The sequence below is a fragment of the Tamandua tetradactyla genome, chromosome 19 (assembly GCF_023851605.1).
Source record: "Tamandua tetradactyla isolate mTamTet1 chromosome 19, mTamTet1.pri, whole genome shotgun sequence".
Lineage (NCBI taxonomy): Eukaryota > Metazoa > Chordata > Mammalia > Pilosa > Myrmecophagidae > Tamandua > Tamandua tetradactyla.
This window is the reverse complement of record NC_135345.1, coordinates 51491444-51517420: the sequence shown is the minus strand read 5'-3', so window position 1 is coordinate 51517420 and position 25977 is coordinate 51491444. Positions and strand designations below refer to the sequence as shown.

Genomic DNA, 25977 nt, shown 5'->3' with positions numbered 1-25977 from the left:
ACAATTGATGAATCAATATTGATGCATTATTATTAACCAAATCCATAGTTTATATTAGGGTTCACTTTTTGTATTGTATAGTTCTGTGGGTTCTGACAAGTGCTATTGTCATGTGTCCACCATGGACAGTACCATACTGCCCCTCAAAATGCCCTGTGCTCCACCTGTTCATCCCTTCCTTCCTCTCCCTGAACACCACTGATCTTTTGATCATTTGTATAGTTTTGCCTTTTCCAGAATGTCATGGTAGCAGGTTTTTACTGACAAAAAAGAATTACCATTTAATTTTACTATGCAGAGAAAACTATGAAATTGTTCACTATAAATGACAGAAGATGGGAAATTGGTACAAGGGGGATTTCTATAAGAGGTTCTTAACTCACAAGTTATGCTTGAGGGTGGTTCATAACCCTGTAAAAGTAGGTATATATGCATTTTGAAAGGAGAGATCATCAAAGCTTTTTCAGATTCTCAAAAATCAGGAAATTAAAAAAAAAAAATCATTCCTCTTTCTCCAGGGCTTGACCCATAGTTCTTTCTGCTCAAAAAATATTTGTGGAATGGGTGATTACTATGCGTTTATGTGTGGTATATTTATAATAATAGATTTTTAGAAATGGTTAGGGATGGGAGTACATTATAAATTTAGTGAAGTTGATGTCTTACTGTGCTTGCTACTTCTACATTTGTCCCCAAATTTTCTATTGGTATTTAGGTCTAGAAGGGTATGTTGATCATTTGTGTGATAATACTGTGTTTAAATTCCAGTGTTTTCTGTGCCAACATGGAAAGTAATGGGAAAATTATTCTAAGCAATACATGTGCATTCACCAGTTTATTAAAAAAGTATTGTATTGTGATGCAGCTTTCATTTGATTAAAATGAATGAAACCCTTATAGATACTGTTCCTTTAAAGTTAGATCAAATGGTATGATAATAACTGCTGTTCTGCTAAAAATTGTGAAGTCAACAAAATGTGATAAATTCACCTGCAGAGAACATTGCTTTATCAGCGAGAGTTTAGATTTTTGCAGGTGAAGCCCAATTATTCTAGCTCAGTACCATTATACAGCACTTTTGGCAGGAGATACAAAGTAATCTATGATTATGTTGGTCAGTGTAATAGGTTGCTGTGCTCTTTAAAATTGAAAATTGGGAGAGAGTTAAAAAGAATGTCTGAGAGAAGATTAAAATGCAAATCAATTCTAATTTTTTTTTAATTTCGCATTTCTAAAATGATAGAAGAAAATGTGAGTTACTTTAAAATTAAGTGTGGTGGAACCATTGTTAATCTTATGAATCATGAATTTTCTCTGGTAATTAAAGGAATTACAAAAAATTCTTTATCTTGATTTTTCCCATGCAGATATATAAGATATTTGAATGATCATTTACTGCTTGTACTAAATTATTTGTGAGAAATTTTTTATGATAAAATTTTTTCTTAATTATTTTAATATCTCAAATAGGTGATATGATGTTTCTAAATTTGATTTAAACCAATTGCATCCTTCCTCTAAAGAGCTATCAGAAACATTTGCATCATTTTGGCCTTTTACATCACTTTGAGAGTCATTGCAAGAGTTCCCAAATAATTTTAATAGAAGGGCAGGAATTGGCCTGGATACATTGTATATCTTGCTCTGTGTTTTCCTTTTGTAGTTGAAAGGTAATGAATTTTTAGGTCACCAGACATTCTAGTTTTCAGTTATATGTTTTGAAGTGAAGTATGAGTCTTGAGTTAGGGTCTCTGGTGTAATTTGGCCTGTTCTATTGATTCATTGGGGTAACCCTTTCTATATCATTCGTAACCACCTTTGCATAAAAATTCAGTGAATATTCCTTTATGAAGTAGCATTGTTATTAATTATGCAATAATTGAGTTGCTTTTTCATGTTGAACACAATCTCCCCTGTGCTTGGCACCATAAGGTCTCTTTTTTTTTTTTTCAAATTATGAAGTATTTCAAGCCTACAGACATTGTGAATAACATAATGAATATCACTGAGATTTATTAAATCTTAATTTTTGCTCTATTTGCTTCAGATTATTATTTCCTATATAAATGTATATCAGAGACACACATGTCAAATGTTTTACTAAAACAGAGATGCATTAATTTTGTATCATTTCTGTTATTACTCTAGTGATTGTATTCAAATAGGAAATGAGGTGCGTATGTTATCTGAACTCGTATTTCATGATTAATTTCTTCACTGAACTTTCTCTTTCTCTTTCTGGGGTTAAGTGAAACATGGCTCTCCCAGGAAGACCCTTATTGCCCTGATACCCTCCCACAGGCAGAGTCAAGTCACTGTTCTCCTTATCTATTGCACATGGATGCTTTTAGATCATTACTCTTCAAGCTAAGGGTAAAAAGCGTTTTCCCTTCTAAGTTTATGCTACTTTTTTTACTGGAATTTTTGACTGCTTTATCAAATATTTCTGAATCTGTTAAAAACATATAATAATTCTTCCATAATTCTTGACATTTTATCTTAATTTCATGGTATCATTTATCACTCAAAGCAAAAAGCTTAGGTAGCAAATACTGTACCATTTACCCTGTGCTTGGCGCCATAAAGTCTCTGTTTTTTTTTCCCTTTTTTCAAATTATGAAGTATTTATCTTCTCTTCAGTGCTGTCAAATACTAACTGGTCTCCTCAGATCCTTCTGTTTATTTGACTTTTTTCTTTTAAATAAGATACAGCATCGATCCTGCACTTACACTATGACCATGGGTAGTTAGTCACTCAACCTTTCTGACCTGGACTATCTCAAAATAGTATTATAATAATAGTAGTAAAATCTGCTATTCTTACCAATAAAATGTTCTCCAAGGCAATCAAGCGAAATGATAATTTAAATGAATCCCATGTTAAATACTATAAATGGAGACAAGGTGAAAAAATGATTGACATGCTATAAAGCCAGAGAAATATCAACAAAATATTTTTCCAGGGTAATTAAAAGTGAAAAGTTGAAAATAGGAAGTTTGTCTGTCTACTAAAAAGATAGAAAATTCTGGACACATATTGGAAAGTCTTAAAATGACACAGTGCTATTACAATTACAGTACGGCTACAAGAAGAGGAAATATATAAAAGGCACAGCATTAGCACTTGTTTTGTTTGAATAGGTTATTTGAAAGTGAAGCAAAAAGGCCTAGACATGATGGTACAGATCAATCATAGATGGAATTGTTGCGATAGTCTGAAAACTGCTTTGTAATCCAGTAATAATGGTTTTTGTGACTGGTCCTGGAGAATAAAGCAAAAAATAGTTTGTCTCATTAAATATGGACTGATATATGACTGTAGTACTCACTATCTTCAAGTAATGGTACAGTATTTGCTACCTAAGCTTTTTGCTTTGAGTGATAAATGATACCATGAAATTAAGATAAAATGTCAGGAATTATGGAAGAATTATTATATGTTGTTAACAGATTCAGAAATATTTGATAAAGCAGTCAAAAATTCTAGTAAATCTGAATTACACTGTTTATGAACAAGCACATATGAATTAGTATTTTATTCTTGGTTATCAGTTTCTTTGCTGTGAAGATATGGCTTTAGTCATGATTTAATTTATTAAGCCAGTAAGTGGAATCAACATATTTTTCTCACTTGGCTAAAGGAATCTCAAATTAAGAAGTTCAAATATAAAATTAAGTATTTTAGGGCATAGTTAGCTCTTTCTGTTTAATTGGGGATTGAATTTATTAAACAAAATGAAACAGTAAGAAACTGGTTTTGATTTAAAATGAAATTAATTTGATTTTCAATGCCAGATGTGAAATTTAGATTTGCTCATGTTTAAAAATGCCAAGAACTTGAATGGTAATAAAACATGTAGCTTGTGCAGTTAGATGTGAGTCATTGTATCTGGTCATTGGTTTCATTCTGAGTAACTATTGAATTATCACAGATCTAGTTCAGTGATTCATAATCTGTGACCCTGTATTTTTTTTTATAAGCATTTTTTTATTAATTAAAGAAAAAAAAAGAAAACACAACATTTAGAAATCATTCCATTCTACATATGCAATCAGTAATTCTTAACATCATCACATAGATGCATGATCATCATTTCTTAGTACATTTGCATCGATTTAGGAAAAGAACTAGCAAAACAACAGAAAAAGATATAGAATGTTAATATAGAGAAAAAATAAAAATAATAATAATAGTAAAAAAAAAAGACACAGACAAACAAAAAAAAACCCTATAGCTCAGATGCAGCTTCATTCAGTGTTTTAACATGATTACTTTACAATTAGGTATTATTGTGCTGTCCATTTTTGAGTTTTTGTATCTAGTCCTGTTGCACAGTCTGTATCCCTTCAGCTCCAATTACCCATTATCTTACCCTGTTTCTAATTCCTGCTGGTCTCTGTTACCAATGACATATTCCAAGTTTATTCTCGAATGTCGGTTCACATCAGTGGGACCATACAGTATTTGTCCTTTAGTTTTTGGCTAGACTCACTCAGCATAATGTTCTCTAGGTCCATTCATGTTATTACATGCTTCATAAGTTTATTCTGTCTTAAAGCTGCATAATATTCCATCGTATGTATATACCACAGTTTGTTTAGCTACTCGTCTGTTGATGGACATTTTGGCTGTTTCCATCTCTTTGCAATTGTAAATAATGCTGCTATAAACATTGGTGTGCAAATGTCCGTTTGTGTCTTTGCCCTTAAGTCCTTTGAGTAGATACCTAGCAATGGTATTGCTGGGTCGTATGGCAATTCTATATTCAGCTTTTTGAGGGACCGCCAAACTGCCTTCCACAGTGGTTGCACCATTTGATATTCCCACCAACAGTGGATAAGTGTGCCTCTTTCACCGCATCCTCTCCAGCACTTGTCATTTTCTGTTTTGTTGATAATGGCCATTCTGGTGGGTGTGAGATGATATCTCATTGTGGTTTTGATTTGCATTTCTCTAATGGCCAGGGACATTGAGCATCTCTTCATGTGCCTTTTGGCCATTTGTATTTCCTCTTCTGGTAGGTGTCTGCTCAGGTCTTTTTCCAATTTTGTAATTGGGTTGGCTGTCTTTTTGTTGTTGAGTTGAACAATCTCTTTATAAATTCTGGATACTAGACCTTATCTGATGTGTTGTTTCCAAATATTGTCTCCCATTGTGTAGGCTGTCTTTCTACTTTCTTGATGAAGTTCTTTGATGCACAAAAGTGTTTAATTTTGAGGAGCTCCCATTTATCTCTTTCTTTCTTCAGTGCTCTTGCTTTAGGTTAAGGTTCATAAAACCACCTCCAATTGTAAGTTTCATAAGATATCTCCCTACATTTTCCTCTAACTGTTTTATTGTGACCCTGTATTTTAAGTGAACTTTGAAAAATACACATTCCAGACATTGTCAGTAAATGGGATAAATATGAATTCTGGTGGATATATGAACTCTTTTGCAAATGTAATGTTTTAGTGAATAAATTAAAAATGTATTAAATGTATTCTTGGTAATTATGTAATTCACACCTTAGTTCAATCAGACAATACAAGTATTAGTTACTACTGCAAGGAGAAGAAAGGGAGGGTGAACCTATAGATTAAGAGGGACTTAAACACAGAAACAATTGCATGTATGGATTTTGTTTAGATCTGGATTCTAATTAAAGTGTTTTTAAAAAACACATGAAGTATTTGGTGAAATTTGAACACTGATTAGTAGTTGATGTTGTAAAGAAAATATTATTAATTTATTGTAGGTATTATAATGGTATGGCTTATATTTTATTTAAAAGAAAATCCTTGTTTTAGAGAAATGCATACTGAAATATCTGTGGGTAGGAAATGATACGATGTCTGGAATTTGCTTCAGAGTAATCCCAAGTGAGGAGGATAGGGACTGGGAGCATGGAGGTATAAATGATACATGATTTGCCTTAAGTTCATTGTTTAAACTGGGGATAATGGGGATTCATTATACTAGTCTCAATAACGTTTTATATGTTTGTAACTTTCCATAATAAAAAGTTAAAAAGAAAGTGAAAGGTAGCATTATTGAAAGTGAGTAGTGCCACTGGTATATAATATGCTCAGAAGAAAGGATGGAAATGAGTTACACATAAAGGTATTCATTACAAGCATATTTGATATGTAAATGTTATATTTTGTTTTTCTTCACAGCTGAAGCCATTTATTTGCGTTGTGGATGATTAACATCTAAATGCTTAATTTTCAAAACTGCTTAAGAGTTGCACGATCAAGATTAGATGACCCAAGTTACCATCAAGCAATTCCTACCTTGAGCAATACGGTAAGATTATAGTAAATATTCTAAAGGCTAATGACCCTGAGCTCTAAAAAGATTTTTCATGCTAATATTTTAGTAATTAGCTTCTGTTATACTTTCTTGATCCTATAACTTTAATACCAATTCATAGTTGTGATTATCAACCAAAAAACTTAGAAATATCAACATGCTAACAAGGGTTTATGGCATTTTCTCCTCATAGATTCAGCTAGATTGATAGAGTTTTGTCACTCGAATGTCATGCTTTTCCCCCTTGCTGTATGTCTAAGGGTGGGATCTCCTAAAGCTGATGTTGATGCTGCCAGAGAGTTTTGTTTCTAGGCTATATATTAGGGATAGTCACCTATAAAGAGAGGGAGGAGGCAGATTGGATTTGGGAAATTAAATTGCAATATAAACTCCACAAAGCCTTGGCCAACTTCATAGGGAGTCTTGTAGCTGTGTGTGTTTATTTCCCCTTTTAAACACTAAGATTCTTGGGGATAAAATTCTTGTACAATTGCCCTTGCGTTTTATATAGACCATTATAGAAATTGCCCAGTAAACATTTGTTGAATGAAGGAAATCTGAGAAAAATCTTGTATTCTCCCCTCTGAACCTAAATTCTCTTGTCCCCTGTACCTTAAACTCTTTCTTCACCGAGCTGAGCATAATTTCTTCGTATGGTATAGTTTATAACCACGAGGTTAATAGCGGCACCAATGGTTGTCTTATATATTGTGAACAAACAGGAAAACGACTTTATTCTACAGTCAACATGTGTTAGATACCACAAGTTTCTGGGCCCCCTAGGTAAAGGACACCTGCAAAGGGACCTGATGAAACCACAAACAAAAGATGTAAATAGGAAAAAAACAAAACCTAAAAATAAAACAACTGGAAGGCATATGACATAGTGTAATTTTTAGGCATATTAATGCATATATTTTATGGATAGTACCTGTTTTTTTTTTTTCCTGTTTGTGGGGATTAGACTAGATTTGAATTTTAATTATTTTATGTTCAAGAGTAAGAGAAAATCCACATCTTTCAAGCACTTTCAAAACCAACGTTTTTTTCTCTCTTAGGTATAGTCCTGCTTTAGGGCAAGAAATTTAAATCTTTAATTTCACTTCTTTATTTCCTCTCCTTTTAACTGTAGCATTCCCTGAGATAGGATTTGCATTAATAAATCCTCTAAATTTTCTCTGATCTCCCCTTCTTAATGCTATGTAATGCTTTACATTACTATCTTTTAAATGAATAAAATAAAGAAAGAATAATTGCCTTTATAAGTAATGTAGCAGGAGAATAAAGAGTAAAGGATCAGTGATTCAAAACAAGGAATTTATTTGCTTTTCTTTACAACAGTTGACCCTGATATGTACATAGCCCTTTTTATACTTCATCTTTTTATTTTTATTGTGGTAACATATATACAACATAGTAAATATCCCATTTTATCCTCTTTCATGTATTCATGTCCCTGCTTTCATTTCTGATTTTAGTAATTTGCATCCTCTCAATTTTTTCCTTTGTCTGTCTAAAGGTTTGCCAATTTATTGATCTTTTCAAGCAAACAACTTTTGGTTTTGTTAATTCTATTGTTTTCATATTCTCTGTCACTGCTTTAATTTTTATTATTGCTTTCCTTCTGTTTGCTTTGGGTGTAGTTTGTTCTTCTTTTTCTAGTTCTTCCATGTTTGAAGTAGTTCATACTTCATCTTTTCAAATGTTACATAAAGAATTTTCTTCATGTTAATAATTGGAAGAATGAGATTGTGCTTGTGTTTCACTCAGTGAATCAAATTTCAGCCCCCCCCCCCCCAATTAGTTTACTTATTTCGTTTTCCTCAAGGTTCACCCTGTTAGGAAGATGTATTTTTCCCCATTAGTGGAAGTGTTCTCTGCCATCGCTCAAACTCAGCCTCCTTCTGCCAGGTGGGTTACCCTATCTCCGTGGCAAACAGGTGCCATTGATGATTGTGACTTCTTTTGCTGCTGTCGGTGGAAATGCTTGGAGGGGCCATATTTGCCTCTGTCTAGCCTCTGACTTGGTTTCCCAGCCTCCCAGCTCTGCCTCCCCAGCACTGTTCCTTGGCTTCCCTGCCTCTGTGTGTCTCCCATCAGCCTACTCCCTCTCTTTGCTCCCCTTTCTAAGCCCCGCCCCCATTCAGGCTCCTCTGAGTGTGTGGAGGGGAGGGCAAGGCCCTTGGCCCTCAGACGATCTTGGGACCTGAAACAGGAGAGCAGGACCAGTGCTTCCTCACGGAGTCCCCACTCTGGAAGAATTGGGTTTCCCTGATGTCATCAGTGCTTTGTGAGTGGCTCCACTTGTATTGTATCAGCCCCGTTGCCTCGTCTCTGCTCATTGTTTTTACTCTTTCCATTTTTAAAATTTTTTAGTTTGAAATATTTTCAGACTTTCACTTTAAAGGACAGTTGCAAAAATAATACAAAACCTTTACAGAGAACCCTGATATACCCTGCACCCAGATTCACCACTTCCTGCATTTTGCTGCATTTGCTGTATCATTTTATCTGTTTATCATCAGTCTAATTTTTTAAACATTTGAGAGAAGTTTGTATGCATCAAGCTCCTTGAACACTTAATATTGCCATGTAAATTTCCTAAGAAAAAGCTATTTACTTATGTAACCACGTTAAGTACAGTTATCAAGTTCAAGCAATTGAACATTGATATAAAATTTACAATCTGTATTCTAATTTTTCAAATGTCCTAGTAATGTCCTTTTGGGCATTTTCTCCTCCATTATTAGGTCTAATCCAGGATTACATATTGCATTGCCTTTTTTTTTCCTTTTCCCAGTTATGGAAGCATATATATACAATATAGAATTTCCTATCTCAACCACTCCCAAGAATATAGTTCAGTGGGATTAATTACATTTGGAGTGTTATGCTACTCTCACCAGCATCCATTCCAGACTTTTTTTGATCATCCGAAATAGAAACTCTACGCCCATTATACATTAACTCCTCATTCCCTCTCTGCCTTACACCTTATAGGCTGTATTCTACATTTGTCTTCATGAATTCGTTTATTGTAATTATTTCATATACATGGAATCATATGATCTCTGCCCCCTTTGTATCTGATATTTTGCTCAAAATGATGGCTTCAGGGTTCGTTCATGTTGTCACATGTATCAGAGCTTCATTTCTTTTTATGGCTGAATAACGTTTCACTGTATGCGTATACCAAATTTGTTTATTTGTTCATTTGTTTATTGCTGTTTGGGATGCTTCTCTCTTTTAGCTATTATTAATAATGCTGCTGTGAACATTAGTGTACAAGTATCTGTTTGAGTCCCTGCTTTCAGTTTTCTTGGGTATATACCTAGAAATGGGATTGCTGGGTCATTTTTGAGGAACTGTGAGTTTTCCGCAGTGGCTGCACCATTTTGCATTCCCACCAACAGTGTAATAAGGTTCCTATTTCTCCGTATTTCCACCGGCACTTGTTTTTTTTTAAACTTTTTAATTGTGTAATATAACATATATACAAAGCAAAGAAAGTAAAAAGCAATAATTCTCTGAGGACTCTTCAACAAGTAGTTACAGGACAGATCCCAGAATTTGTCATGGGCCACCATACCATTCTCAGATTTTTCCTTCTAGCTGCTCCAGAATATAGAAGGCTAGAAGGAATAAATATTTTTTTTATCATCACAATTGACTTTTTTTCTCTTTTTGGTGAAAAATAACATATATACAAAAAAGCAATACATTCAAAGCATAGCACAACAGTTGTAGAACAGATTTCACAATTTGGTATGGGTTACAATTCTGCAACTTTAGGTTTTTACTTCTAGCTTCTCTAAGATACTGGAGACTAAAAGAAATACCAATTTAATTATTCAGCAATCATATTCGTATGTTAAATCCTACCTTCTCTTGTAACTCCACCATCACCTTTGATCTTTCTGTCCCACTCTTTAGAGATGTTCAGGCTGTGGGCCATTCTAACTTTTTCATGTTGGAAGGGGCTATCAGTAATAATAGGGTGGGGAGATGGAACTATTTGATGTTCTGGAAAGGCTGGACCCTCTAGGTTTCAGGACTTATCTGGTCCAGGGACCTATCTGGTGGTTGTAGGTTTCTGGAAAGTTACCCTAGTACATGGGACCTTTCTGGGATCTTATATATTGCTCTAGGTGTCCTTTAGGATTGGCTGGAATGGTTTTATTTGGGGTTGACAAGTTATGATAGGTACCAATGTCTGACTGGCACTGGTTTTTTTTCTCTGTTTTTAAAATAGCCATCCTATTAAGTGTGATTTGGTATCTCATTGTGGTTTTGATTTGCATTTCCATAATGGCTAATGATTTTGAATATCTGTTTGTATGCTTCTTGGCCATTTGTCTATCTTCTTTAAGAAATGTCTATTCACTTTCTTTGCTCATTTTTAAATTGTGTTGTCTGTCTTTTTGTTGTTAATTTGTAGTAGCTCTTTATATATTCTGGATAATAAATCCTTATGAGAGATGTGGTTTCTAAATATTTTCTGTAGGTTGTCATTTCACTTTCTTGATAATGTCTTTTGATGTGCGAAAGTTTTTCATTTTGATGAAGTCCAGTGTGCTTATTCTTTTCTTTGTTGCTTGTGCTTTTTGGTGTCATGTCTAAATATCCATTGCCTCTTATAAGGTACTGAAGATATTTCCTTATGTTTCTTTTAAGAGTTTTGCAGTTTTAGCTCTTATGTTTAGGTGATTGATCCATTTTGAGTTAAGTTTTGTATGTGATGTGATGTCCGCTTTCATTCTTTGAATGTAGCTATTGGGTTTTCCCAGCACCATTTGTTGAAGAGATTATTCTTTTTCCATTGAGTAGCCTGAATTTCAGCTGTTTTATTATTAAAATGTACAGCATTCAGAATCATAAATATGATTACCTAAGGAGTTTATACTCCTTATTTTTTTTCCCTTTGTTTTTTCATTTCCTTCTTACTCATTTAGCATCCCCACCAGAGGGCAGACAAAAGAGGGAGAAAAGAATTTACTGATTTTAGATTTGTCTTATGTAGGCACCCTTTCACTTGTATAGTTTTTCATACTTTAGGATTGCATTAACACAGTAGAATCAGCTATTTTTTGTTAGTATTTTTCTCATTTTAAAATATTTAGAATGCTCAGTTATTTTAGAAATAAATTATATGATGTTGATTGCTGGGTTTAGTGATTTAAATATTTACGCTTTAAATTCTTCAACCTTATATTCTAAAATCCATATATTTTAAATTATCAGTTGTTTGGTAATTCATGTCAAGGTTTTCATTGCTGTTATGATAATTTATGGTTGATTGTAATAAGTTTTTTGTGTTTGTAAATACATTGGAATGTTCATAATGTAAAGTTTTAAATTACTCCTGTTCATGTCCTATAATATTTGATGTTCCTGAGGTCTGTTAGTGAATTTTCAAAATGATAAGAATTATCTTTTGAATGCAAATTACTGTTTTGAACTTCATCTGTAAGTTTATTTAAAAAGAAGACACGCCCTAGACCTAAGTAAATTTGTCTTTACATTATCACAGTCTAGGTTTTCAAAGTGTAAATGTTAAACTTGATGGACGCTAAACATTTTATAGTCTCAATATTGCTATTCACACCCATTGTCCAGGTACATGTGTGTGTATATATAGAGTATAATTTCATGGTTTGGCTATTTGGCTTGTTATCAGTTTAAACAGTAAATGTCCTAAAAATCAGCTTCAAAACAGCTGGCAGTTGACCTACTGGTGTTTGGCACCGCCTGCATTCACATGACGTTTCTTTACTCTTTGGCACAAATTAGAACACCTTAACTTTTCATCAAGGAAATTGGTACCAGCACCTTTTTAATGTGTTGTGGGTTTAGCAGTATAGAAGAAAATTGAAATGGATTTTTTAAAGAAAGTTGTCTCTCCTGTTCTTTTGGGAGATGTGGTTTTAGATGCTAGAGATAGTATTCGGGGAGGTTCTCCAAGATTACTTAAAATGCGACATCTTAATTTGCTTTCATCAGAGAAGAACATAGATGAGGAAGACAAAATTAATTTACCTCATCCTAATTGTGATAAGTACCAACGTCAACTAGGTAAAGTAAAATGTATTATTTTCAATTCTTTAAAAAGTATTTTAGGAAAGTAAAATGATTTTTATAAATATGAATTCTAATGAGCATGTATCTTTATTTTGAAAAACTGAGTTTAAATATTAAAAGTGTTTACTAATGTAGCTATGTAGTTGGCTTAAGTTTTAAAATAAAATTTTAGCTAGAGTGCAAGTGGAGATATATTGATGTTATAAACCAAGGTGAAACCATTAATAATGTTAACAGTTTTGGTGATCTTTGGAAAATATTTTGATGATGAAGTATTATGCTTACTTAAAAATTTTATTATTACTATCTGTAGTATATCGTAAATAAAAAATAAGGCATTGAATTTTATTTATCACTATAGAAACCATTTTCTTTGTGTATAACCCATTCATGACCCATTCTTTTGTTCTAAAGATAATGAGTGTTTGGGGTAAAGTATAAAAAAAGCCACATCTTTGAATATAATGATGGTTATTTTGTGTTACAGTAATTTTGTTTCATGTAATCCTGCAACATTTAATTTAAAGCTTTTCAGAGTTTGAGAGGATGATATTTAGTATGTTGGGAGAAAAATCAGTTTTGCTTAAAGAAATTAGCAAATATTAAAAGAACGGAAAATCCTTTGGGAAGTTGATGTAAAAATGCTTAATTTAAAAAATTTCTGATTAAAATATTTTTGAAAGTTAAAATGTTTAGTATGATTGTGAATTTTTTATTTTAGGGAGTAAATAGCTGTTTATATAAATTCATGTAATATTTATACAGATTTGGTATATATTTTTATAGCTGTTTTCCATGCAATTTTATGCACACATTAATATAAACACACAAGTTTTAAACATGAACATAGGCAATTTTATTTGTAGAATTTAAAAATTTCTGTTTTGATACTTGCTTTTTCATTTAGTACATCCTGGATATATTTCTGTCTCTATGTTATTTAAAGTGAACTCCCTTGTGCGACTATGACAATTTATTCAATTATGTCTCTTATTGATGAACATTTAGAACTATTTTAATTTTTAATTATTAAAAATAATTGTGTAATAAGTGGTCCATAGTTTTATATCTTTGTGTAATTGCTTCTTAGTATAAATTTCTGTACACAACATTTAAAATTTTGATAGACAATGCCAAATTACCTTTCAAAAATGTCTCAGTTTAAACTTCTCATGGCAAGGTCTGAGTATTCCTCTTTCCTTGTGTCTTTTAGAAATATGGTCGTATTTATGAGAAGGCATACTTACTCTTTTTAAAATATTTATATGAAACAAGGAGCATTTCAGTTTTAAAAAGAAATATATATTAATATCTACAATCTGCTGGTGTTAAAAGTCATCAGTTTTTTATGCTCTTTGCTCATTTGGGTAGGTGAAGTGGATGGGTTTGTATCTTTAAATAATTTAGCAATTAGTTTGTGTTCAGCAGTATATGATTGAGTGAAAAACATAAATATATTAATATGTGCAGCTACTTTGTTTATTGAAAATTCACTTTTGGTTTTGAATCATTCAGTTGTTTCTTCCACTGTACCACCAACTTATCTTGTTGGACTTGATATTGAAATGTAATGTGCTATACCCATTAGTTGAATGGGGTTCCTGACTTTTTATATCTGATCTTATTTTCTAAATCTGTATTTTAAAGACCATTTTATACTCTTTTGGATATAGCATAATGTTACAAAGTATAATAATTGGATTTTGTATTTTATATTAATTTTCAAATAAGCACTTGATTTAATGATTGTTTAAAATTTTCCATAGTATATATCTTTTACTAAGGTCAAAACAAAGCAAAATCATGTAGCACTAAAAAATCTGATGTCTGTTGAAACTTCTGAGACTACAGCTCTTCTTGGAATATCTCTTGCCCTATTTTCTGTTCAAAAATATAATTCAACTTTAAGGAATGGCTATTAAAATTAATTTAAAGATCTTCTTTGGCCATTTATGTAAAGAGATTTTGTTTTATAGAGTCTGATTCTTAAATGTTCACTTAATGTTCAAAGTCCTCTTGAAAAATACTAAATCCTTCCCTTGAAAAATACTAAATTTATCTTGTATATTATAATAAGATTTATATGATTCATACCCGTCTGTACAAAGGTTATGTGCAACTCAATATAAATAACATTTATTTCCTGTTTATTAGTGGTTCTGGGATAGAGATATGGTAGTAATTTAGACAGAAGTCATAAAAATAGGATTTGATACAGTTTATCTAAAGGGTGGTGCAGTTTTAGTCATTTAATGAAAGGACAGATAAAGGTATGAATGGATTTCATATTGGTAATTGAAGGAACCTATTTTTTTAGAGCAAACCAGCATGTAAGCTCTAGCTTAGTATGTGAATCACATGTTTCCAACTTCTTTGTTGATTGAAAATTAAAAGGAAAAAAAAAGATATTTGTAAGGGATCTGGATTGACAGTTGTACTTTTATGAGAAGGTCAATTGAGAGTAAGACTGGCTTAGAATATTAGAAATCTACATGCTATTTTAAACTCAAGAGATATAGGTGTTTATGGTTCCTTTAAGAAAAATGTATAGAATGGAGGTATTTGTAGGAGGTGATATTTTGAAGAACAGTTTTCTTTGCTTTTTGTTAATTTTTTTCATTTTTAAATTTTCTCCAAAATGTTAGGTAATTTAATATTTTAGGAAATTTATGGTAGGAGTTGTCAACCCACTGAATTTACCAAAATCTTCCATTCCTTCTGTAAAATATATTAGCAAATGCTTATGGAACAGTGCTCACTGTTCAAGTTCCTTGCCATTTTTGCTCCCAACAGGTTGAATTGTGGGCTCTAAAGAGCTATAATGCCAGTTATACTTGTTATTATGATTTGCATAATTTAATATTAATTAATTCAATAAAGTATAAGATTGAAAAGAGAGTTATTTTGGTGTAAGTAAAGTTGAATGCTTTGGTCAGATTTCACAAAGATGAGTTCCTAATAAAATTTTTTTCTGCTGAATTTTGTGTAGGCCAGAGAAGTGTAAAAGATTGGAAGGATTTTACACTCACATACCATTATTAGTTCCTTTAAGTTTGCTCACTATTTTGAAGAAACAGAAACTGAAAATCATAGATGAAATACATGTGTTTGGTTTTAGGCAAGAAAGATAATGGTGTAATCAGCAGACCCACCTTAAAAGACAAGAAGTTGGCACTACATCAAAAGTTTGGGGGATAGACATGGATTTTTAATTTTAAGTTAAAATCTTTAAGGGACCTATGTGTCTTTTTTTGTTTTTCTTTCTGATTTTTTTTGCTTTAAGGGAGCTTTTTAGTTGGTTATTTGATAATTGTAATTTGCAGTAAAGGGATTCTACTGTATTGCACTGCATAAATGCTGCAAATTTTGTTAAAGAAGTAAATTGTTTACATTTCTCTGTTAACCCTGCTTTGTTAAAAAAGGAGTCAAAATGATCATGCATTCATGATATGCAATCTTATCTTATTCATAAGATACATAAATATCCATATAATTTTGGTATAGAGTCATACATAATCTTGTGGTGAAAGGTTGATTTCACTGATAAACCTTAGTAGAATTGACACATAAACATTTATCTTCAAGCGTTGGTGGGAAGAAAATGCCCTATACTGATTCAGAATATACTACAATTTTGTCTGGCTATTAGAGGACAGTGAATGATAGAAGTAGTCATGCATCAAAACCTAGGAATCAGGCAGTGTGTTTCTGTAGACTTCTGTTGTGACAGCTGCAAAGGCTTTCTATTTCCAGGATATGGTTATTTTTATTCTAATAGAATCAACCTTAATTTTTGTTGTTTTTCATTCTGTTTGGAATCAGGAAAAAGTGGAAGCTAGTATTACCAAGTGCACATCATAACACTGATTTTTATAATTCATCAAGAACAGTGATAATGATACATTGAGCAGAAGAAAGTATACCTTGACATTAAGGGTGCAAAGAACTTTTTGAGTACCTACTATAATGTGGACACTGTTTTCATCTTGTTTTTACTTTCTTCTAGCCTTTACCAATAACTGAAATGACTTCATTTGCCTTCCTGTTTAGTGTACTTTTGTCCACCTTTCCCCTTAAATAGAATGTAAATTGAACATGGGACTTTGCTTTGTGTAATTGTGTTCTGAGGCCTGGGACGTAGTAGTTGCTCAATAAATACTGGCCCAGTGAGTAAATGCTATCTGAGTTTCTTGAAAACCCTGTAAGATAGGTTGTTATCCAAAATTTTACAAGTTGAGAGAGGCATAAGTAAACTATTTGAGGTGTTTTGACTAAGTGGTATGGCTAGATTATTAAAGTCAGGCATCTGCTCCTTCTATTCCGTCATTACAGGGTTGCTTGATATTTTTGAATTTTTATGCATAAAATATTTTTTAAAAGACTAGTGTATCAAGTTTAATAGTTTGATTAGAGAATGTATACTCTTTTGGTGTGGGTTTTATTTTAATTAAGAGGTACCTTTTAGTGGGAAAATACTTTTAATTCTAGTATACATTGAACATTATTTGAAAACCTGTCACTTTAGTGAACTGTTGAGAATTTTATTAACACTCTAGTAAGATAAACAGATTAAGTGAATAGCTGTTTCACATGAATTTTGAAAAACAATTAAGAGTTGCACATATTAAAGTATCATTTCCATTTCATTCAACTCTAGTGATCTTTTCAGTTTTGTTTTGAATTTGACCATGGACCTCCTTTTGTGGTTTTTTTACTTTTATTGTTTTCCTTTGGTATGTGTGACCTACCAAGTATTTCAGATGGCTGGTGATATTGCTGGCTGATGCCTGAGGGTAATTCTCCAGAACTTTAGAATTCTTTGCAGTATGGCTTGAAAACCACTCTTGTAGAACCATTACTGCCAGGGCATGTTGTGTTTCTCCAGAATAGCTCTTTTTGTTTGGTGCCTCCAGTGTAGGGCAGAGGAATATATGGTAGGGTAGTTTCTTTTTGAAGGGAATGAGATGGGTGAAGAGTGGTTTAAGTCTTCCTTGAAGACTGGACTAGTGAGAGGCAGTTCAGAGAAAGTACTGGGGAAAATTGAGATGAAGTTTTCTTCTGGCACTTCAAATATGTGTGATGATAACAGACTAAAGAGGATAGAGAGTTGTTTGGAATTCAGTTCTGATGAAAAGGTTATTGGGCAGGATAATGTACTGGAAGAACCTGAGCTACAAATAATAGTCTGCTGTAGAACTTCTAGCCTACCCCAGATGGCACCTTGATTCATTGTGTAAGTGTGTAAAAAAGTTCAGTAATTCCTGCTTATACAAATAGCATTTGAAAGCATCGGGATTTCATAGTATCATGAAATAAAATAGGTGCTCTTCCTCAAGAGGGGCTTTGGAGTACTTTTCAGGCTGTAATCATTGGAGAATGTAGGAGAAGGTGTACTGGGTTGTTATATTCATATCTTCTCTGAATCTTGTGAGAATTCTCATGATGAAGGAGGGGATGGGAAGATATATGGATGTGATGAGGTAGAAACAATGAAGTGTTGAGAAAGTAGTGGGGCTTTGCCCTAGACTGAGCTGAGTGAGCTCCACCACTGACAAGTTGTCCTTGCACGGGATACTTAATCTCTCTAGGCCAGTAACCTCATCTGCCAATTGGAATCATATCTTCTTTGTAGTATTGTATTCAAAATTACAAAAAATGTCGGCAGTATTGTCGTGGTTCACTAAATGGTGGCTATTATTATTACAAAATGTTTGGATTTTTTACTTGGAGGAAAATGAATCAAATTTAATTGTAACTGGGTGGGCCACATTGGCTGAGCAGGCAGAGTTCTGGCCTGCCATGCTGGAGACCCAGGTTCGTTTCCCGGTGCCTGCCCATGTTTAAAAAAAAAATTAATTAGAACTTACCCTTGGAACAGTCAATAATTGAAATATTCTAGGAATTGGATCTAGGCCTTTTATTGTGTAGAGTTCCAAAAAATTTTAGTGCACAGTTTATAGCTATGTGACAGTTCATGGAGTCTGAGTTGTAGCACTTTTCATGCTTCCTTCTTTATCTATGAGGTGTACTTTTCCAAATACCTACTGGCAAATACTTGTATGATTCAGATACAAAGGTTTTTGGAAGTTAAGGTAATAGCATTATGACTTATAATCATTTCTTAAAAAGGGTATTCTAGACTGTCTCCTAATTACTGGGGTATATATATAAATGTATATAAAATATATATATAATTTTTGAATGAACAGGCACTGGGAATTGAAGCTGGGTCTCTGACATAGCAGGGGAGAACTCTACCACTGAGTCATCATCACACCATCCTGGATATATATTTTTAAAAACTAGGGCAGTTAAGTATGGTTAGAGTTCAGATCAAGATCTTTGTTTCTTTAACTTTTAGAAAGGACTTGCAAGCAATTTAATTGAAGTGAAAAATGTGTCTGTCTCCCTTTTTTTTTTTTTTTAGGGATGGGAAATAGCTTCCTGTCTCTCACATTCACTCTGATATTTTCTGTTCACAGTATTGATATTTATCTAACATGTACTGGTATGGTGATAAACAATACCTCAACCTTACACTCTGAGCCTCCTCCCCCAAGTACTCTCTCTGCCTCGTTTTCCCCCACCCCACCCCAGGACACTCTTGGATCACCCCAGGTTCAGTAACTAAAGGGGAACCAGTGAATCCTAGGCACACCAGGACCCCAAGGACCTAGCTTCACTCTAAGGGTGCACTTACTCTAATTGTTCATTTACCGTACTTTACTAGTGGTTGAATAGTTTGAAGGTCACCCTTGGTTTTCCCTCATTTAAGAAGCAAAAAGAAATGAGGTATTATATCTAAGATAAAATACAAACAAAAGAGTATAAGAAAAATATATGAATAAATAAATCTTAGCCAAAACATACTGAAATAGTAAAATAATATGTAAAAAGATGACTGAATAAAACTAATAAAATAATATCTATTATATATATAATACTAAGAGAAGAAAGTAAAGAAATTAATGAAGATGAGGGGCAAAAAGGAAAGGTAAAATCAGTTAAGATGAACAAAACTAAATTTAAGTTTAAAAAGTCACTAAAGGAATATACTAGGAAGGTTAAGTGAAAGTAAAGTGTGCTATAAAGGGAATTCAGGAAGCAATATACAGTCCAGTCCAAGGGTTAACTCCACCCAGGTACAAGTAGTAGCCTCTGGGTTAAAGCAGCTATATGTACAATTATAAGCTTCCCCCTTGGTGACTTCCTGAAACTGGAGTTCTGCTAGAGGAACAACAGTCTCTGGATGATTAGCCTTAGGGTTGAATAGTTTTCCTCTACCTCTAACCTCAGTTAATTATACTCTGTGTTAGGAATCTAACTTATTGTCCACTAGCTCCTGTTATCCCAATTAATATAAAAAGTATTGTTTCTTCTACCAGACATATGTTCTCTGAGGACTGAGTTGGTGTAATTTACATGGGTAGCCCTAGAGCCCATAGTGGCAGGCATTTATTAAGCAGTTAGTAAATGTTTGTTGAATAAATGTTAGGTGGAGTCCTCAGTCCTTTGGTTCTTGTCCTTTGCATGTCAGAGTGAGTTTTTACTTGTTAACAAGAGCTGCTGTCAGTTGCCATATTTAGCCCACTGACTTTTGCTTCAAACCACCTGGCACATTGCTCAGTGGGCAGTGATTCCTGAGGCAAAACCATCCTATTTCCATTAGCTTCAAAAGAAAGAGAAAAGGAGAAAGAAACAACAACAACAAAATACCACAAACCAGGCAAATGATGATCTTGAAAAAGGGTCAGCAGACTGTTTCTGTAAAGGGTCAGATGGTAAATATTTGAGGCTTTTAAAGGCCACACAGCTAACTACTCAGCTTTAGCTTTGTACAGTGAAAGCAGCCAGAGATGATAGGTGAATGAATGTGTGTGTGTGGCTTATTCCAGCACAACTTTATTTATAAAAAGAGATGGTGGGCCAGATTTGGCCTGTGGGCCTGAAATTTTCCAACCGCTGAGCTAGAATATAGGAAAGTGTATTGCTACTATCAGAGAGCTACGTAAAAGTATCTTACCTAGGAAGTAGAGAATGAAAGTTCTTTGGAGAAGGAGTCTAGTTGTAAGATTACTTGTATTTTCTATAACACCCGGGATGCTGTTTTACCTGTAGTAGATAACCAACAAATATTTATTAATATTTCTTGGGATTTGCTGTATCACTATCCTCCCTTGGCTTCAGTATTCCCATCTAAAATTTAAGGGGTTATGTTAATCTTCAGAGTCTCACCATTAAAAAAAAAATCTGTGATTTTGTTACTATTTGTAGAAGTCCAGATTTACTCATTTAGATTGTTAAGGATAAACAATAATCCAAATTAATTTTAAATATTACAGATCTAAATCTATAGTCACCTACATTTTCTTGTCCTTTTATTTAGATTTTTGAAAGTTTTTTTTCCCTTCTAAACAGTGATTTAAGATTAGGTAAGCCTTTTGTTGACTATACACTAGTCAAAAATGTGCTCATGAAGAAGTATACACTGGTGTGTATTTCTAGTCTTCATGATAAAGAAATTTAAACTCTGAAAAGTTCTTTGTAAAGATATAGAACATTCCTCTTTATAATCTCTTAGACTTCTAAATTTTCCCAATTTCTACTTTTAGAAAAGCATGGTTGTGTGCTAAAAATAGCATAAGCAAGATATTGGCATTTTAATATTGATATATTTTTAAAGTGTCTCTTCTTTTTAATACAGTGTGGTAGGTAGCTAAGCTAATCATGCACAAACGTTCTTCTGTGTTTGAGCTTGCCCATTTAATTCTATTGAAAAATCTCTCTATCATTTCTTCCTAACCCTACTGGTACTTTACCTTCTAAGTGTATTTTTTCCCCCTTACATTTGTTTGCCTCTGCAATTTATTGATGCTTCCTTTCCTTAGCTGACCTTTCTTCTTATACTTTATCACAGCCTGTGACTCACCCTCTTATTTAAAATTAGAATGGTATTAAAGATGGCTAAAAAAAAAATACTCTAATTGATCAAAAATATATTATGCTACTGACAATTTAGGGAAAATCTAGTATTGCAAAGCACTAGCAGTAATAATGAGCCTCTACCTAAATGGATGTGTTTTATTAATAGTGTCTACTCTGTATGCTCAAAAAATATCCTGGTTTGGACAATAAAATTTATGTTCGCCCTATACGTGTTTCATAGAGTTTTACCTGATTTTTTTTTTGCCTGGGCAGGTACCGGGAGTTGAACCTGGGTCACCGGCATGGCAGGTGAGAACTCTGCCTGCTGAGCCACTGTGGCCTGCCCTACCTGTTTTTTTTAATTTTAGAAAAATTCTAGTTTCTTTTGGGGCAATGAAATATACATTGTTTATGTTATAAAAATACAAGTCAGGTAACATAGGCCTTTGCTTAGAAATTTTAAAATCTGTATTTTTATTAATACCATATTTTCAAAGTTTGTTGTCTCAGGCAGCTGAAAATAATTTCTGATGTCTGTAGTTCTTAGGATCACAAAAATCAATTTAAATATATTCGCATGCATCAGAATTTTGTTTTTCATTTAAAAATAATATTTTAGTACTTTGCCAAAAGATAGCAAATTGCTATGGTTTGCAAGGACAAAGAGAGTAAATATGATTACAGGGTCTGGACTGCTTCATTCTAAGCAGAGGAAGCATTTCCCCCCCCATTTTATGTGTGAAATATATAAAAAGAATTTGAACCAAAAGCTAGAAAAATGTTGGGCTATTAATAAATACCCTGTGTCAGAAAAGTAGCAGTAATTGTACCTAGGGCAGGAGCAAGTAACATAATTGCTGTATAGGTAACCACTCCAAACATTATAGAGTTTAGTTAAAATGCTTCTTTACTGTTTTTATGTTGCTAGGTTATGAATATATTGATACATTGTTTTAATCTGTGATATTTGTATAAAAGCTGTCTTTATTAGAAGCCCATTTCTAACCATGACCATTTATTCAGAAACTTGATTTATACTTCTAAATGAGCAGTTGGTTTGTACATGACCTAAAACATTTCTGTCCAGAATTCTAGTCAAATTGTTTCAGTAGCAGATTCTCCTCATTACTCAATTGTTTATTTTGTTCATTCTTTCACAGTGTTGTGTTTGAATGATTGTCTCTATTTTTTTCTTCTCAGGTCAGCTGATTCCATTAATTTGTGGTGAACGTAGCAAATTCTTGAAAATAATGAACTCCGTTTTCCCCCCCTCATATTTAGATAAGACGCCTTAGGAGCTTTGGGCAACTGGTTGTCTGCCTGCTTCTCTTCTGTTTCTATGTCCTTTTCATTCCTGACTTCCCTTTTGTGCTTTAGATTGATATAGCCAGGACTTTTCTTGATGTGCCTACACCTGACTATTACTACCATCCATCCAGTCACCAAGTCAAAAAACTGTGGGTTGTTTTCGAGTGTTTCATCTTTATTTACTTTTTCTGTCTAATCAGTAACCAAATCTATTGAGAAATAGCTTAGGGGAAAAAATAGGAATCTGTCTTCTCCTCCCATCCTTATTACCTTTTTCCTAATTATTATCAGCATGTCAGCTTTATTTTCTAGTCATAACTTCTCACCTCAGCAATTTAAATAGACTGAAAGCTTTTAGTGTGTTTTCTAAAGACCTTTTTCTGTCTAGTGCATCAAGTGGCCTGTCTGATCTTGTTCCTTCTCAGAACCCTTCTACAGCATCCCACTGCTACTACAATATTTCTTGGAGCCCTATGGATTTTTCAGGGGGCTGTTGAAACTTCATCAAACAAGTAGAAGAGCCAAGTGGTAGTACTCTGGTGTTCTAACCTTGGTCAGCTAGGTCACTTTGTTTTTAATCTATTCTTCTTTTGGGGATTTGACATAAAGATTCATTCTTCAGAAGAAGTTCCACTGCTGGGAACATAAAGGAAAAAAGAAATTCATGTTTCAGAATTGATACTCTTCCCTCAGAGCAGCCTTCCCTAACCACTTTATCTTAGTAGGGCTTCCTCTAATTTTCTCTTCTGTTTTTCTCCATCACGATACCCTGTTTATTGCCTTCACCACACTTAGCCACAGTTTATGATTTTATATATGCGTGTATGTATGTACACACACACACACACACACACACACATTATTGACTTTACCGTTGGTTTGTGACCTTCGCCAAGGGCACAGTGATCTGTTTTGTTCACTGAATTATCCTTAAGCACCTGGCAAGGAGCATTCAGACTATTTTCATTAAGTGTAATTATTGACATAGTTAAATTTAAATCTGTGTTGCTATTTCTTTCTTTTTTATGCCATCTATTTTCTTTTTATCCTTCCTCCTTTCCTGCCTTCTTTTGGATTATTTTTTTGTATTCTAATTTATTCCATTAATGGCTTACTTGGTTTCTCTCTCTTTTTTAAAGAAGTAGATCAAAGGTTTAAGAAATGCATTTTGCCTTTTCACAGCCTATTTTCAAATAATAGCGTAACATAACATAGAACCTTAAAATCTTATACTTCCAGTTCTCACTGCCTGTCCTTTGTGCTATTGTAGTCAAACATCTTATTTCTACATTTACTATAAATGTGGCAATGCATTGTAACCATTTTTGCTTTAAGCATCAATTAGCTTTTTTTTGGTTAAAATTTTATTGTAGTAGCATACATACAAACCAAAATTCTCATTTTAACTACTTTCAAGTAAATATTGCATGCATTCACCAGATTGTGCTACTGTCACCAATATCCATTTACCCCATCTTTTTTCTTCAATTCAAACAGAAACTTTGTACCCAGTAAGCAAAACTCCTTCTCCTTTCCCCAATTCCCCAACAGGCCCCTGAAAACCAATAATCTACTATCTCTATGAAACTTGCGTCTTCTAGGTATTTCATATAAGCAAGATCATACAATATTTGTCTGGCTTAACATCAATTAACTTTTTTAAATGGAATTTTATTTAAATAATTTCACATACCATGTAATCATCCAAAGTATACAATCGGTGACTCACAGTATTATCACACAGTTGTGCATTCACCACAAGAAATTTTAGAACATTGTCATTACTCCAGAAAATAATAATATATAAAAATAAAGAGAAAAATAAAAAAGAACATCCCCAAATTCCATATCCCTTATCCCCTCTATTATTTATTTATTTATTTATTTTGTCTTTATATTCTTACTCATCTGCTCATACACTGGATAAAGGGACTGTTAGTCAGAAGGTATTCACAGTCATATGGTCACACTGTAAAAGAGTAGTTCTTTTTCCCATGGGGAACTGTCCTCAAAACAGCCAGCTGTGCAATGAGGGTAGGGCATGAGTCTCCACAATCTGGAAGACTGACTTACAGTTTTGTGCTGTGATATCGGCCTTTCCACCGGCTGTAGACTGGTGTACAATGTGTGTCTGGTCACAGATATCCCCCAAATAGTTGTTCCAGATATTTCCTGGCTATTTATTAGCTGGCCTAGAGGACTAACTAAATTCCACACCTCCCTGTGCTGTGATCTTCAGTCTGATCCCTGCATCAGTTAACTTTTAAAAGAATTTTAAAATGAGAAAAAAATGTTTTTTTTCTACTTACCCATATATTTACCCTCTCTGACACTCTTCATTCATTTGTGTTAGATTCAAATTTTCATCATAATATTCCTTTTTCCTGAAGAACTTTTCTAACTTTTTTTTATAGTACAGTCCTGTCAGTCACTAATTTTTTCAGCTTTTGCTTCGTAAAGAAGTCTATATCACTGGATATAGAAGCCTAGGTCAACAGTTTTATTCTTTAGCTTTTGAACAATGTAATTTCAACTTCTGCCTTACATAGTTTCAGATGAGATGCTTATGTTCATTCTCATTTTTGTTTTTCTGTATATAATGCATCATTTTCTTTGATTGCTTTTAAGATTTTCTCTTTATCAATAGCTTTCAGCAGTTTGATTTTGATTTCTCTTGGCTTTGTGTGTATGTGTGTGCTTAATTGTACGTGTTTGTATTTGTTTGGGGTTTGATAAATTTTGGATCTATAGGTTTATATAATGTTCGTCAATTTTAGAAAAATTGGGCACTATTTATTTATTTTTAATTTCATTACTTTTTATTAGAGCAGTTAAAGGTTTTCAGAAAAATCATGCAGAAAGTACTGAGTTCCCATGTATACCCCCACAAATACAATTTTCCCTATTATTAACATTTTGCGTTGGTGTGGTATATTTATTGCAACTGATAAACCAATATCATCATATTATTAATTATGGCCCATAGTTTGCATGAGTGTTCAGTCTTTGTGTTGTATAATTCTATGGGTTTTTAAAAAATTCTGGTAACATATATAATCTGAAATTTCACATTTTAACTGTTTTCAAGTATATAATTCAGTGGCACTGTTTATTAAGTGATACGTTTTTTTCACTCCTTTTGAGATCCTAATTACACATGTAGTAGACAGCTTGATGTTTCAAAGATCACTGAGACTTTATTTTTTTATTCTGTTGTCTGCTTCTCTTTGGAGAGTTTCTGTTTCTCCAAGTTTGCTGATTTTTTCTTCTTCAAATTTTTTCTTCTTCAGCATCTCATTTTCTGTTGATCTTACTCAGTGGATTTTTTGTTTTAAATATTGTATTTTTATCTCTCAAAGTTCTCTTGTCTT

General features: G+C 33.2%; 1 protein-coding gene across 8 annotated transcripts in view; it reads left to right on the top strand.

Moving 5' to 3' along the window:
* The window catches only part of FRYL (FRY like transcription coactivator), a 328237-nt gene that overhangs the window by 84927 nt on the left and 217333 nt on the right, over positions 1–25977 (top strand). For 7 of the 8 annotated variants that reach the window (XM_077136813.1, XM_077136812.1, XM_077136810.1 and 4 more), the window contains exon 3: positions 6160–6289. The gene's annotated coding sequence lies outside the window, so the exon portion shown is untranslated. Of the gene's footprint in view, positions 1–6159; positions 6290–12295; positions 12368–25977 lie in introns of all 8 variants that reach the window. The other variant, XM_077136809.1, reaches the window with a different exon arrangement.